This window comes from Bos javanicus, chromosome 4 (assembly GCF_032452875.1).
Source record: "Bos javanicus breed banteng chromosome 4, ARS-OSU_banteng_1.0, whole genome shotgun sequence".
Lineage (NCBI taxonomy): Eukaryota > Metazoa > Chordata > Mammalia > Artiodactyla > Bovidae > Bos > Bos javanicus.
The window spans coordinates 105,296,912-105,312,336 of record NC_083871.1 but is presented as its reverse complement, the minus strand read 5'-3'; the positions used below and the strand labels follow the sequence as shown (position 1 = coordinate 105,312,336).

At 47.8% G+C, this 15,425-nt stretch overlaps 1 protein-coding gene and 1 non-coding gene across 3 annotated transcripts in view; one reads left to right on the top strand and one right to left on the bottom strand.

Annotated features, from left to right (window-relative positions):
- Positions 1-15,425, bottom strand: part of TMEM178B (transmembrane protein 178B) — a 417,702-nt gene that overhangs the window by 25,335 nt on the left and 376,942 nt on the right. The window lies entirely within an intron of this gene.
- TRNAE-CUC (transfer RNA glutamic acid (anticodon CUC)) lies at positions 1,275-1,347 on the top strand. Its single transcript has one exon. It is a non-coding gene; the product is annotated as a tRNA-Glu (tRNA).

Sequence of the window (15,425 nt, the reverse complement as noted above, 5' to 3'; positions counted from 1 at the left end):
GCATTGTTCCAAAAGCTTTAGAAATGGTAGTTCTTTGAATCCTCAAAGCAAAACCTTATGAGGTTTAGAAAGGGAAAGTAAGACACAGAGAGCTTAAGTACATTGCCCCAGATGACACAGCTGCTATGTCCTGGAGCCAGGATTCAAACCCACACTTCTGCCACTTGTTTCCTCTCGGTCCAGCTCCTTCGTGTGGTGGGTATTGTCTCACATGGAGCTAGTATTGTGGGTATTGTCTCTGGAGCTGGACGGTAAGCAGTGTAAGCAGAGAAGCTCTTCTCTTCCCCAACAGGACTCTGTACATGGTGGTGTTTAAGTAAGATTTACCTACTAGAAGGTGAGATTGGGAGAAAAGGGCCTATCACTATCAAAATGGCCCTAAGGAGGTTCTGGGTGACCCTCAGACTCATGGCTTAGTTAATAAAAATCTCATGGCTGACTTCTCCAGATAATTAGGAAAACCAATCACAGTCCACATATAACTTCACTCTGGTCTATGTCGGGTCGAAGGGTGACTTCCTCTAGAGGGACGTGAGTTTTCCATGAGGATCAGGATGTTTTGGTTGAGAAAGGAAAGGAATCAAGATCTAGAACATCAACTCTCTTTCAGTAAGACTTTTGGTAGCTTCCCAGGAGGCCAGAAACCAAACCCAGTGGGCAGAGTAACCTGGTGGTCAGAAGCCCCGGGGGAGCTCCATTTGGATCCCCGCCCATAGCAGGCTTCTCCCCACAGGGCTGCTGGCTTGTCAGTGGGCCTGTACCTAGCAACCCTTTAGTTCCACTTGTTCTAGTCCTTATTCACCCCCTCTTCATTTTCTGAGTTCAAACTTTGATGAGAAGAAAGACCCAGAAAGAAGGTAGAGAGGACAGAAGACATCAGCTTTTTTACTATTAAGGCAAGTATGGCGACTGTGGCTTGGCTCCTGGCCACCAACAAGCTCAGGAATACTTCCCCCCGCTAGGCTGACATTTTAGGATAGTTTCCCTAGGGAATGTTTGGTTCTGCAGAGAGATACACTCACCCAGAAGTGACTCACACTGGTGGGCCAGAAAAAGAAAGAAAACGAGGCCTCCAGTGTGGCCTCCTGATGCTGGCCTGGGTGGTGGCCCTTGATTCTGGGAATGCTGGCCACTAAAGAGGCCAAGCATAAGCAGACAACCCAGATGCTGTTGGGCCCAGGAGCTCAGCCTCCTCTGGCAACCTCACCACTCGGAAGTCAGTCACCTCTTCTCCTTTAGGAAGCAGGGCCTTAACAGGTAGAGTTGGGGGGATTTCCCTGGTGGTCCAGTGGTTAAAACTCTGCACTCTCAATGCAGGGGGCCCAGGCTCAATCCCTGGTCAGGGAACTAGATCCCACATGTCAGAACTAAGAGTGCATGCCGCAACTAAAGATTTCAAATGCCATAACTAAGACCCAGCACGGCCAAAAAAAAAAAAAAAAAATATATATATATATATATATATTTAAAAGGTAGAATTGGTATACTTCTAAAGAGAGGAGAGAAGTTTCCTACTTTACGGGCCTAGATGGGAATGCTGAGATAAAGAGAGATTGCCATCCCACCACCCTTGGCTGTACTAACTCAAAGACCCTAGGAATCTGTGACCCAGAGGCTTCTGGGAAATGTGATTTCAGTTGAAAATGTTAAGAGCTAAATGGGAGAGGAATATTTTAATTTATTATTTAGAATAAATTGTAGCCCATGAGGGTGGTAGAATCTTTAAGGTATTCCTGGGTTTTGTTGGTGGGGGTTTGGGGGGTGGCTGTAGTAGAAAGGACACAGCTACCAGATTCCTTCCTCCCCAGGGCCAAAATTATGGGTTCAAATAACATATCAAATTTACATTTAACTTGACACAAAGCTGCTTAAGCATTTTTTTTTTTAAACGATGAAAGGTATTTTTTTTTTTTTTGGCTTCATTCACAACAGAGTTTAGTTACATAGAGATATATAAGAACGGAAATGTATTAATAACATGTGAAATCCTAAACCGGAATGAATAAATAAAGACCTGATGGACTGCTCCTGAAGAGTGGCCAACTCCAAGCCTAGGAGCAGTTTCATTTGATAAATGGACATGAAAAACCCTTGAAGGGGCAAGTTCACTGAATTCCTCCTGCAACTTCAATCCTGAGCCTCTCTGTGAGGCTGCCCTTGAGTCCCCAGGAGAGAAAGGCTCCCTTTCTCTGGGCACCCACAGTCCCCACTGATCACTCTGCTTGGGTGGCCCTTAAAGTCTTCTCTACCCATCTTCCTCCTGTCTACCCAAAGGGACATCTACCTGCCCCTTGCAAGTGGGGGAGAGGAGGACCCCTCTGGCCTCCAGACACTAATGAAAGCTGGTGGGTGAGCCTGTGTCTGCATTCTGCTTCATTTCTTATGCCTCCTTCTTCATCCCAGGTGGCCTCGCCTGGTACCCTTTTCTTTTATCCCACATGTTCCAGGAACAGAGAAGAAAGAGGGGACATCGATCTGAAGACCTTAGATTAAGGCTCCACCATTTACTTAATTGCATGACTCTATATGGAACAACAGACTGGTTCCAAACAGGAAAAGGAGTACGTCAAGGCTGTATATTGTCACCCTGCTTATTTAACTTCTATGCAGAGTACATCATGAGAAACGCTGGGCTGGAAGAAGCACAAGCCGGAATCAAGATTGCCGAGAGAAATATCAATAACCTCAGATATGCAGATGACATCACCCTTGTGGCAGAAACTGAAGAGGAACTAAAAAGCCTGTTGATGAAAGTGAAAGAGGAGAGTGAAAAAGTTGGCTTAAAGCTCAACATTCAGAAAACGAAGATCATGGCATCTGGCCCCATCACTTCATGGGAAATAGATGGGGAAACAGTGGAAACAGTGTCAGACTTAATTTTTCGGGCTCCAAAATCACTGCAGATGGTGACTGCAGCCATCTCCTTGGAAGGAAACTTATGACCAACCTAAATAGCATATTCAAAAGCAGAGACATTACTTTGCCAACAAAGGTCCATCTAGTCAAGGCTATGGTTTTTCCTGTGGTCATGTATGGATGTGAGAGTTGGACTGTGAAGAAAGCTGAACACCGAAGAATTGATGCTTTTGAACTGTGGTACTGGAGAAGACTCTTGCAAGTCCCTTGGACTGCAAGGAGATCCAACCAGTCCATCCTAAAGGAGACCAGTCCTGGGTGTTCATTGGAAGGACTGATGCTGAGGCTGAAACTCCAATACTTTGGCCACCTCATGCGAAGAGTTGACTCATTGGAAAAGACTCTGATGGTGGGAGGGATTGGGGGCAGGAGGAGAAGGGGACGACAGAGGATGAGATGGCTGGATGGCATCGCCAACTCGATGGACATGAGTTTGAGTGAACTCCGGGAGTTGGTGATGAACAGGGAGGCCTGGCGTGCTGCAATTCATGGGGTCACAAAGAGTTGGACACGACTGAGCGACTGAACTGAACTGACTGAACTGACTGACTGATACTTGTTTCTTGGATCTCTGGGTCAAGTTCATTATGTACAAAATCAGCGAAGTAATGCCAACCTTAAGGACTGCCAGAAAGATGAAAGGTAAATAATGTTTGGACAGCATCTGCCACTGACACAGCATTGATGCTCCAACAAGTGAGCTCTTCCCTTCCTCACTGCCTCTTCCACCTGTTCTCTTGGGGTGGTGCTGTGTGGGATGTTGAAGGTCAAATGGGAACTTCCCCTCCCTTTGAAGCTCTGTGAACTAAAAATTGTCACCTGACTCATAATGAACTGGTAGCTCAGACAGTAAAGAATCTGCCTGCAAAGCAGGAGAGTGTGGTTTGATCCCTGGGTTGGGAAGATCCCCTGGAGGAAGAAATGTCTAACCACTCCAGTATTCTTGCCTGGGGAATCCTAACGAAAAGAGGAGCCTGGCAGGCTACAGTCCATTGGGTTGCAAAGAGTCAGACACGACTGAGTGACTTTCACTTTCATTTTGGGTGACCAGCATCTTCCTTTCCCAAGAACGGTAGATAGGTAGATCAAAGAGGTCCTCATCCTCCTTACTGTTGAAATGACACAGAATTTTCTTGTTTTTAATATTTTGCATTGTAAAGTTGTCAGTCCTGAAAAGGGAAATGGCTCATTTATCAGACTAACTGGTCTAGGTGTCTGACTCTCCTCTAAGATCGTGGGCAACTCTCAGGCAGGCAGGAGTTTTATTTTTTATCCTTCAAAGTATCATATGTTTTATCCTTAAGTATTTAGCAGGTACTTAAGGGGTTGTTTATTTAATGAATTATGAACATTGGGCAGATCCCAATGGTTCACCAAAGTGGGGAATGGGCTCTCCTCTCTCACAACCACATCTTGGACATCCTTGATGCTCTGATGGCTCCTATAGATGGGGTGAGGGTATTTTCCCCAAATCAAGACACATGGTATGAGACATGATCTGGTAAGAGCAAAGCGTATTTGAAATCAGGAGACTTCCAGAGCACCAGGGAGAGAAACGCGCTATATAGGCACTCATTCTCTAATTATTTTTCTGTTTGTTTAGTTGCTCTCTTGTGTCTGACTCTTTTGTGATCCCATGGACTGTAGCCTGCCAGGCTCCTCTGTCCATGGGATTTCCCAGGCAAGGATACTGGAGTGGGTTGCCATGTTCTTCTCCAGGGGATCTTTCTGAGCCAGGGACTGAACCCACACCTCCTGTGTCTCGTGTATTGCAGGTGGCTCCTTTACCCTGAGCCACCAAGTATTTTATACCTGGAGACAAAAAATGAGTCATTCCCCATCTGTCCCCAAAGCCCTAGTTCTGTTGGATGAAGAAGCAGGTCCAGTAGAGCAGAGTTGACTGATACCTCTGGGTCTGTCTTCACAAAACTTCTCCAGTATCATGCTTTCAGGTCTCCCAAGAATCACTCTCCCACCAGCACCTCCTAGACCTTCAAGGCCATTGCCAGCCTACTGTGGGACAATGTATACAGCAACTGGTTTGGGCTTGCTAAGCTCCTCCCCACCTCTACCCACTGGGGTCATCATTCACAGTGAGGTGAAGGATGGTGGAGGGGGTGCAGCCCTGAGCCCAAGGTGTGCCTGACTCTGCACCGTAGGGGCTGCCTGGCCCTGCCCCCAGCTCTCTGCCCTGGGCTGCTTCTCCAGAACACCGCTCTGGTCCCCAGAGGGAGCTGGGGTTTTACTGTGCACACACCCCAGCTCACCTGTTGGTGATGTCCTCTCAGCCTACCTCAGGGTGCCCCTGTGTCTGGTCTGGGACGTTTTCCCTGTGTCTGGTACCCTGAGCAATCCTGCACATGTGTATGTGCATGCTAATTTGCCTCAGTCATGTCCCACTCTTTGTGACCCTGTGGACTGTAGCCCGGCAGGCTCCTCTGTCCATGGGATTCTCCAGGCAAAAATACTGGAGTGGGTTGCCATTCCTTCCTCCAGGAGATCTTCCTGACCCAGGGATCAAACCCACTCTACTCTCTATCGAAAGTATAGAAAATAAACTTCCTTAAAATAAGACCTATGTTTACTCAATTTTTAAAGCACTGTGTATGCTCACAGAAATATTTTTTGAACTGAGTTAGAATTTGTTGTGGAAATATGTCAAATATGGCTTAATATATCTGATTACATTATGATTCTTGGTGTGGTGTGCATGCACGCTCAGTCATGTCCAACTCTTTGCGACCCTAGGGACTGTATAGCCCACCAGGCTTCTCTGTCCATGGGCTTCTTCAGGCAAGTATATTGGAGTGGGTTGCCATAACTTCCTCCAGGGGATCTTCCTGACCCAGGAAGATCGAACCCATGTCTCTTATGCCTCCTGCATTGGCAGGCAGGTTCTTTACCACTAGCGCCCCCTGGGAAGCCCTCCAGCCCTGTACACACTGTGCATCATAGACATCCAGGCAGTAGGGGCGACAGGAGCCTCTCAAGGGTGGACTCCCTCCCCGCTTCCCTGGGTGTGGCTATTTCTGATGCCGCCTTTCCAGGTCCTCATTCTCCTCTGTGCACCCAGGACTGGAGAGAGGCCATTCATCCCTTCCACCAGGGCCTCCCTCATCACTGTTTCCGGGGAGCAGCTTTTAAGGCTGACAGGAGGGGTCTGTGCATTTACTCCAGGAATGAGCATTTTTCTTTGATTGATGACTGATTTCAAGAGGCAGGAGCTTGGCAGCCAAGTTCCCTTTCTCGGAAGCTTGCACACCTCTGTAAGAACATCCTCGAAGAACCACAGGGAGGGAGGCTTTTGAGGCTGCTTTAGAAATTACCTCAGTTTCCATGGCAATCAAGCTCTGTGGCATTGCCACCACCTTCTGGGTCTTTCTGCTCCCACTGGAAAGACTATTGGAGAAATCTCTTATTTCTCGACAAGGATTCCAGGAGAGAGATGGTTTTCCAGCTTATCTGCACCACCCCTCCCCCCGCATTCTTCTTGGCTGCCCTTCCCAACCCATTCTTGCTGATGGCCCATTGTCTGGAAGCAAGAGACCCCAATTTGGGGCAGTCCTGTTAGCATTTCTAACCCATGAAAGACAGGCTGTCAGGGTCCCAGCCTGAGTCTGGACTGTATCTGTGCACGTCTGTGTTGATGGAGGCATGACAGCCAGGTAGGCACCAGGGTTGTGGAGAAATCACTCATCCTGAGTAGGACCCAAAACCGTCCACCCACACTCAGCCTAGACACTGTACCAAAACCATGCTTTACCATCTGTAGTAACCTAATCCTGCCATTCCCTTCCTTAGACCTTGACACTTGTGGGTCTGCCCTGCCCATGCAAGGGGTTGGACTGCATTACAGGACCTTCCTAAGAGATCCATCAGTTCTTCCTTGATGGCTCAGCAGGTAAAGAATCTGCCTGCAATGCAGGAGACCCTCAAGAGACATGGGTTTGATCCCTGGGTAGGGAAGATCCCCTGGAGGAGGGAGGGCATGGCAACCCACTCCAGTATTCATGCCTGGAGAACCCCATGGACAGAGGAGCCTAGTGGGCTACAGTACATGGGGTTGCAAAGAATCAGACACAACTGAAGCAACTTAGCATGCACACATGGGAGATCCATCAACTCTTCCATTTAAAGCATCAACAGACAGCATGAGTGCTAAGGCTTTTTCAATCCTGCTGTTTTCATCGATCTGGGATGTTATCAATATTCTCACCCAATCTTAAAGACCTGCATAGAAATATAAAGGTCTTACACCAAGGTTCCAAGTCTCAATAAATTCTGACCTTACCTCCCTGGTCTGAGACCCTGTCAGTTTTGGAAGACACTCCTCTCCCTGTTGGCAGTAGGCAATACACTCCGCTGTGTCTTATTAGCAGTTTATGTCGGCAATGTTTGGAGAGGGAGCTTTTGATGTGACAGAAGGGGGAACACTTGTTCTGCATGATTATCCATTCATCAAAGGGCAAGGGGTGATTTCCAGCCCAGCAGACTCAGCCTCAGTTAGGGAGGAGGGCAGCTGCATGCAGAACAGGGAGAAGACCTGAGTTTTCAAGTTCTCTGGGAGCCTCTGTAGCAAAAGGCTGTGGTGTTCTGGGATCAGGGCGTCTGGGTGTGGGGCGATACTGGAGGCGGAGATGGCTCACGGGCCTGCGACATGAGTAGCTGTGTGCTGGCTTTAATATTCTGCTGTTGCCATCTTGAAATTCTTAATAATGTTTGAATAAGGGGACCACAAAGAAGGCTGAGCACTGAAGAATTGATGCTTTTGAACTGTGGTGTTGGAGAAGACTCTTGAGAGTCCCTTGGACTGCAAGGAGATCCAACCAGTCCATCCTAAAGGAAATCAGTCCTGAATATTCATTGGAAGGACTGATGCTGAAGCTGAAACTCCAACACTTTGGCCACATGATGTGAAGAACTGACTCACTGGAAAAGACCCTGATGCTGGGAAAGATTGAAGGCAGGAGGAGAAGGGGATGACAGATTATGAGATGTTTGGATGGATCACCGACTTGATGGACATGAGTTTAAGCAAGCTCCAAGAGATGGTGAAGGACAGGGAAGGCTGGTGTGCTGCAGTCCATGGGGTCACACAGAGTCAGACACAACTGAACGACTGAACAATGAACAACAAAGGGGTCCAAGTTTTCATTTTACCCTGGTCCTCACAAATTATGGAGCTGGTCCCGGTTGGAAGGGATAGATGTTACCAGGTGTGTGGCAATGCAGCACCTTCTGGGGGTGTGTGACAGTCCTCCTACCCTAACCTGGCTACCCCAGGCACAGACATCACACCCTCACTCACTGGAACTGGGCATGGCTGGCTGAAGAAACCCCAGCTGCAGGGACTCCCAAAGGAAGCCAGACCACTGATAAATGTCACACAATATCCAATGATAGCCCAGGGGAGAAGCCCAGAGCAATCTATGAAATAGACAGAGGGTAAGGCAGAATCAGAGAAGGCAATGGCACCCCACTCCAGGACTCTTGCCTGGAAAATCCCATGGACGGAGGAGCCTGGTAGGCTTCAGTCCATGGGGTCGCTAAGAGTCGGACACGACTGAGAGACTTCACTTTGACTTTTCACTTTCATGCATTGGAGAAGGAAATGGCAACCCACTCCAGTGTTCTTGCCTAGAGAATCCCAGGGATGGGGGAGCCTGGTGGGCTGCCATCTATGGGGTCGAGCAGAGTCGGACACGACTGAAGTGACTTAGCAGCAGAAGCAGCAAGGCAGAATCAATCAAGCCCAGACCATGGCCTACAAGGCCCTACACCATCCATCCAGCTTTGGGCGTATCTCCATCTCACTCTGCTCCTGGCACAATCCTCTCCTCTTGCTCAGCTTTTTCAGACCCAAGAAGCTCATCCCCATCCCAGGATGTCCTCTACACCTGCTGTTTGTTCTTGCAGGGACTAATCTTTCCTGAGTCTTCCCATGGCTCAGCATCCTCCCTTCATTCACATCTCTGTCCACCATAACCACCCCGAGGGGCCTCCATCCCCACTCAGTGGCCCTTCACCTACAATGATGGCCCCCCAGGACTCTCCATCTCCCTCCCAGCTTAATTTTTCTCCATTGTTCTCACCCCCTGATATCAGATCATGTGTTTACTTTATGGGACTTGCTTCTTGTCTGTTTCTCTAGCTAGAATGAAAGCTTCATGAGGACTTGATCCTATTTCCTAGCACAGCCCAAGGGCTTAATCAGTGTCTGGCACATAGTACAGGCAATCAGTATTGAATGAATGCATGAGTAGGGTGGTGATTAGCCAGAGAAATAATATCTGTTCAACAAGTTCATCTTCACCACCCTGTGGTGTGTGTGTCTTTGCGTGCTGTTGGTGGTGGTGGTGACATGGGGCTGCTTAAAGCAAAGCGCCCCTGAAGGTAGTCATTTTTCAAAAAAGGAGCATCTCAGTTGTAAAAATAATAAGGTCTAGAAATTATTGAGGAGAAGGCAATGGCACCCCACTCCAGTACTCTTGCCTGGAAAATCCCATGGACGGAGAAGCCTGGTAGGCTACAGTCCATGGGGTTGCTGAGTCAGACATGACTGAGTGACTTCACTTTCACTTTTCACTTTCATGCATTGGAGAAGGCAAATGGCAACCCACTCCAGTGTTCTTGCCTGGAGAATCCCAGGGACGGAGGAGCCTGGTGGGCTGCCATCTATGGGGTCCCACAGAGTTGGACACGACTGAAGTGACTTAGCAGCAGAAATTATTGAGAACAATGGAAACTTTTTACACAAGTTAACTCTACAGTATTCACAACCATGCCTCAATTGGATACTATTATTAGCCTTGTGTTACAGGTGAGAAAATCGAAGCAAGGCATGAATTAGCATCTGCCCTGGATAACGTGTAGTGGTGTGGCTGTGTTGAATGCTTGATGGGCAGGTGAAAGGCCATTCTGGCAAGGCCTCCACTGACCAGATTAGGGTTTATAGAGCCAGGGCTGCTTACCATTCTCCTCCAAAGTGCAAATCTGCAATGCAGAAGGTCCCACTGGGTGGTAAGGGCGCACGTGCTTTGGGGTCTATTTCAACTCTTAAGGCAAAAATGAAGCCCCAGCCACACTGTCCTGGCCACTGGTTCTACATCAGGCAAGCATGCATGTTATTTCCTAATCTTCCTGACAAGGTGCTCCTCCTTCCCCCAAATGTCTTTGTTTTGAATTTAATTATCAAATGCTAAAACATATTCAAATATGCACCTTCCAAAGGGAGCTATATCCCAGGATATGAAGTAGTCTGTGAATCTCTGCTGAGGACTGTGAGAGAAAGGCTGTAAGACAAAATGTCAAGAGAAGAGTTGTGACGTTGTAGTGAAATCTCACCTGAAGTTATAGAGGCCGTTTAGCAAGGTAGGTAGATGGGCTTTGTGCCCTTGTTGGTTGTGACAGATTATAGACTCTCTTCTGCCTATTAGAAGGGAATTCACCTGGGGTACGTGTGTAATATTCACTACCACTTTAGTATCATTTACACAGAAGAGCAACAGCTATCATTTGCTGAGGGTTTCTTATAAGCTTGCATCGTGTTAAGTCATTGGCTTATTGATTGTATCCTCTTTCCCCAGAATAGTATCTAACTTAGGTGGTCACGCTTCTCTTAACCATGTCTCATGAATGTTGAGACACAGTTCCTATTGAACTTAGAGAAACTCAGTCCTAGCCACATTTCCGAGCAGTGCTGGCGCTTGGGAGGACAGTAGGGAGAGGCTGATGGGGAAGCTTGGATGTTGTCCTACTTCACAGCATCCCTAAAACCACTCCACTTACTGCCTGGAAGACACATTAACCCTGTCAAGACACCCATACCTTGGGCTCTGCATTTTAGGAGTGTGTGTGTGCTTGGTCACTCAGTCATGTCTGACTGTTTGTGACCTGCATGGACTGCAGCCTGCCAGGCTCCTCTGTCCATGGAGATTCTCCAGGCCAAGAATACTGGAGTGGGGTGCCATGCCCTCCTCCAGGGGATCTCCCTAACCCAGGGATTGAACCTGAGTTTCCTGCATTGCAGGCAGATTCTTTACCAGCTGAGCTACCAGGGAAGTTTTCAGGATTGCTGGACCTTTATCAAGGTCTTTTTCTACCAGAAGAGGGGTATCTGGGGGTTTACCGCACAACTGCTCTCTGCTGGGCTTGGTGGAAGAGTGTCATTGAGCATCACTGGGTTGCAGATGACTGCAGTCACTCAAAGTGGATAGCTTGAGCTTCTTTGGGAGCATCCTCTTTGCTCTCCTGACTGACCGGGGAGTTAGACAAGGTTTTGCTGATCACACAGGTGAGAGGAAAAGGAGCTTTAAAGATTTCCTCTTCCCATGAGAACCTGTGCCCTCAATTCTGGCCACTGTCTCCTCCACACACCCCTTTGTGCTTTGAGAAGGGAGGATATTCTGCAATTCTGAGAGTTGCATCTGCTTAGAAGTACAGAATTGGAGTGATGCCACTGTGGGCAGTCATGTACAGCGCAGGGGTTCACGGGGATCTCCCACACAGGGAGCTGGAAGCAGAGAGAGCAGGATGGGCTGCAAGAAGCCAGGCTGGCATCCCCGACTGGGCTCTGCTTCCATTTCTGCCACCAGACACCCATGCCTCAGCCTTTTCATTCTAGGCTTGTAAGTTTTCAGAACTGCTGGACCTTTATCAAGGTCCTTGTGACCTAGGACAGCCGATGTAACTCCTCTTATCTGGAAATACAAGATGGTCTCTAAGGCCCCCTTCCATTTCTAACTTTCTAGGAGTCCAAATTAAAGACAGAAAGTTCTTTCTGAGGTCATGTATAATTCATACCCTCCATCCAAAAGGAATTTGAGACAGACTCCAGGACTGTTCAAATAAAGATAAAGGGAGAATAAGAAACCCCATGGAAGAGGAGAAGGTCAGACCAGGAACAGAAGATAAGACAGGCTAATTTCTTGAAGGACTGCTAGTTTTAATCAAGAAAAAACAAAACACTTTTTCTGTTGTACATAATGCCCTCTTTTGATACATGCATTCGACAGATATTGGAGGCTGCGACACTTTTCAGACCCAGGCGGTACCTTGGAGAACAAGGCAGATAAGCTTTTGGGGCTCATGGAGCTGATGTCTGTGTTGGTGGGTGGGGGGTGAGTTGGGGAATGTTAAAAAAACACTGCAGACACCCAGTATCCAGGTCTTGATTTACCATCCTCCAACAGAAGGAACCAGGCTCCTTGGAGAAATGGCCAGTTCTAAGATGAGGGCAGGAAATAACACTAGATGAGCCTGGAGCACCTTGAAGTGCTCAAAACTAAGGAAGTGCTCAAAAAAAGCAAAATCAAAAGGCTACACTGATGAGTATACCAAAGGGCATGGGGCCAATGGAAAGAGCTCCCTGTGGCCCAAACTGGGACAGCTGGACAACAAGGTAAACAGAGTACTGAATTATGATTCAAATTATAAAATCAACATTCATGAGTCCACACTGAAATGAATAGATAATTTAAAGAATCTGCCTGCAAAGAAGGAGACCCAGGTTCAATCCCTGGGTCAGGAAGATCCCCTGGAGAAGGGAATGGCAACCCACTCCAGTATTCTTGCCTGGAGAATCCCACGGACAGAGGAGCCTGGCAGGCTGCAGTCCATAGGGTGGCAAAGACCCGGACACGACTGAGTGACTAATGCTTTTACTTTCAATAAACAGGGAAGAATTCCAAATAGTTTATGTAGCTATTCCACCTAAAGGCAGAGAAACAGCCCCCAACTCCTTAGGTGTGGACTGTGCCTACTGACTTCCTTCCAAAGAGGGCACCATGGAAACAGAGAAAGCAGAAGAGTAACTCTACAGTGGAGAAGCCTGACACCTACTCCTTACTCCAGGGGATGAAGGGCAATCTCAACCGTCATAAATCATGGGGATAGCAGTACCCTTGAAATGACGTGATGAAAATGGCACCTTATCTGTGTGATCTTCTTCCTCAAACCCATAACCCAGTCTAATCACCAGAAGAAAACCAGATAGGATCCAACAGAGGAACATCCCACACTACGCATGACCAGTATTCCTCAAGTGCTCAACTGGCAAGGTCGTTAGAAACAAGGGAAGTCTGAGAAACGGTCACAGTCAAGAGGAGCCCAATGAGACATGACAACATAATGGGAATTTCTGGAAGGGACTCAGAAACAGAAAAAGGGCATCCGGTAACAACAGAAAAAGGAATAAAAACAACTAACTATGGACATTAATGAATAACAACGTACCAACATTTGTTAACTGTAATGAATGTATTGTACTAAAATGTTAATAACAGGGAAAACTGTGTTCAAGGGCAAAGGGGAATACGTGAGTTCTCTGTACTATTTCCTCAATTTTTTCTGTAAACCTAAACTGTTCTAAAAAAGAAAATCTATTTTAAAAAAAGAATCTGAAGGTCAGAGATAGAAGGAGTCACAGACTCTTTCTTCTCCTGGCTTTGCACAAGCAAGCTTCCATGAGTCCTACAACTGCAGGAACTGAATTTTGCCAACAGTATTATGATCTTGGAAGAGGACCCTGGTCTCAGATGAGACTCCGGCTTGGGTGGATACCTGGACTGTAGACTGGGGAGACCCCGAGCAGAGAATCCAGGCAGTTAAGCCTACCTGGAATTCTGATTCAGGGAAACTGTGCAGGATAACATGGATTGCTGCTAAAAAAAAAAAAAAAAAGCAACCCAAACCAAAATGCAGTGATGATAAACATGTCATAGAGTAGTGGGCGTGCTGTAGAAAATTAAGTAAAATGTAGAGAGTGACGGGGCAGCTGTGTAAACTGGATGGCTGAGGCAGCCCTCTCTGAGGGGGTGGCTCTTCATTTGGGATCTCAATCCTAAGAGGAGGCAGTCACAAAGCACTGGTGGGGAAAGCACTGTGGGCAGAGATCGGGCAGCTCCAGGACCTTGCGGTGAAACTGTGAGATCCAGGAGAGAGGTGGGTGGTGTGGCCAGAGCAATGTGAGCTTGGGGGAAGGGACGGGACAGGAGTGAATGGAGGGAGAAAGAGCCAGATTAAATGGGGTCTCCACCATGGGCTGAATGCTGTGTGCTCCCAGTTCACATGGTGAAACACTAACCCCTAAGATGATGGTACTAAATGGAGGACGGGACCCTCATGAATGGCATTAGTGACCTTTCAAAAGAGGCCCCAGAGAGCTCTCTTGACCCCACCATCATATAAGAACACACAAGAAGGGACCATCTACGACGTGAATGAATCAGAAAGCAGGTTTTCCCCCAGAAACTGCATCTGCCAGAGCTCCCTGCCATCATACGAGAACACACAAGGAGGTGCCATCTATGACGTCTATAAACCAGAAAGAAGGTTCTTCCCAGACGCTGGACCTGCCAGTGCCTTGATCTTGGACTTCCTGGCCCCCAGAAGAGCGAGAAACAAATTTCTACTCTTTATAAGTCACCCAGTCTCTGGTATTTTTGTAATATGACCCCAAGCTAACTGAGATAGCCTTGGAAGAAGGGTAAGGAATTTGGATTTTAAGTTCAAGAGTAAGTTTTTGGCACACTGGTAGTAGATGAGTGAACATCTGATTTATAGTTTCAAAAATCTGATGCCAACTGCCCTGTGAAGGACTGATTGCCGGGTGCCAGTCTACACAGGAGGGTCCAGCGTCAACCTTGATGAAAGCTCATGGCAAAGGACAGATGTCTTCCAGGAGTGTGGGAGGATGTGGGTGAGGGGTGCTGAGGGGGTGGGCACGGGCTTAGGGCGTCCCCACCCATTTGTAGACCTGTGTCCATGGGGCGGCTCTAGATACACCGGGTGAGTCAGTTACAAGTGCTCCTAGTAGTCATCTGCCCCCTCGCCACGCTGTCCTTCCCCCGTGCCATCCTGTCCCTGCACATCTGAATCCCACTGGTGATTCAACCAGGCACTCATTTCTGGCAGTCGCACCCAGATGCTGCTGTGCCAGTCTGAGCTAGATTTTCCCCAGAAGCCTTGCCAAAGGGGAAACTGGATCCCACCCACCACCCCCGGCCTCCTGGCCCGACAGAGCTGCCGTACTTAACTAATTGCCTCCTCCGGGTTGAGTGTTAATCAAACAATTTGTTGCTAGTCATCTCCTGAGGTGTGGGGCGCCCTCTCTTTAAGCCAGGAAATAGTTAAATCCTGGAAAAGATAAGCACCCAGTGTGGGCTACCCCTATTCATGTGGGAATAGATAAGAGACTGTGGATAGAACCTCTTATTTTGGCCCCGACTGGGTCATCTAAACTCAACTGCAATTCCATCTTTGGACTCTTCACTTTCAATTTACCTTTTTTGCTCTTACTGACCCCTTCTTTCCTCTGCTCACAACACCACCCCCACACCCACACCCGGCCAGCTTGGGAGCCCTTTGGTGGTTGGTCGGGTCCCCAGTAGCTGTTCTCACTGGCCATCCTATCAAACCCCTTGGGCACTAGTCTGTGCTCAGCTATAGACTGAGCCAATCTGGGTGGTCTGTCTAGTCAAAGCTATGGTTTTTCCAGTAGTCATGTATGG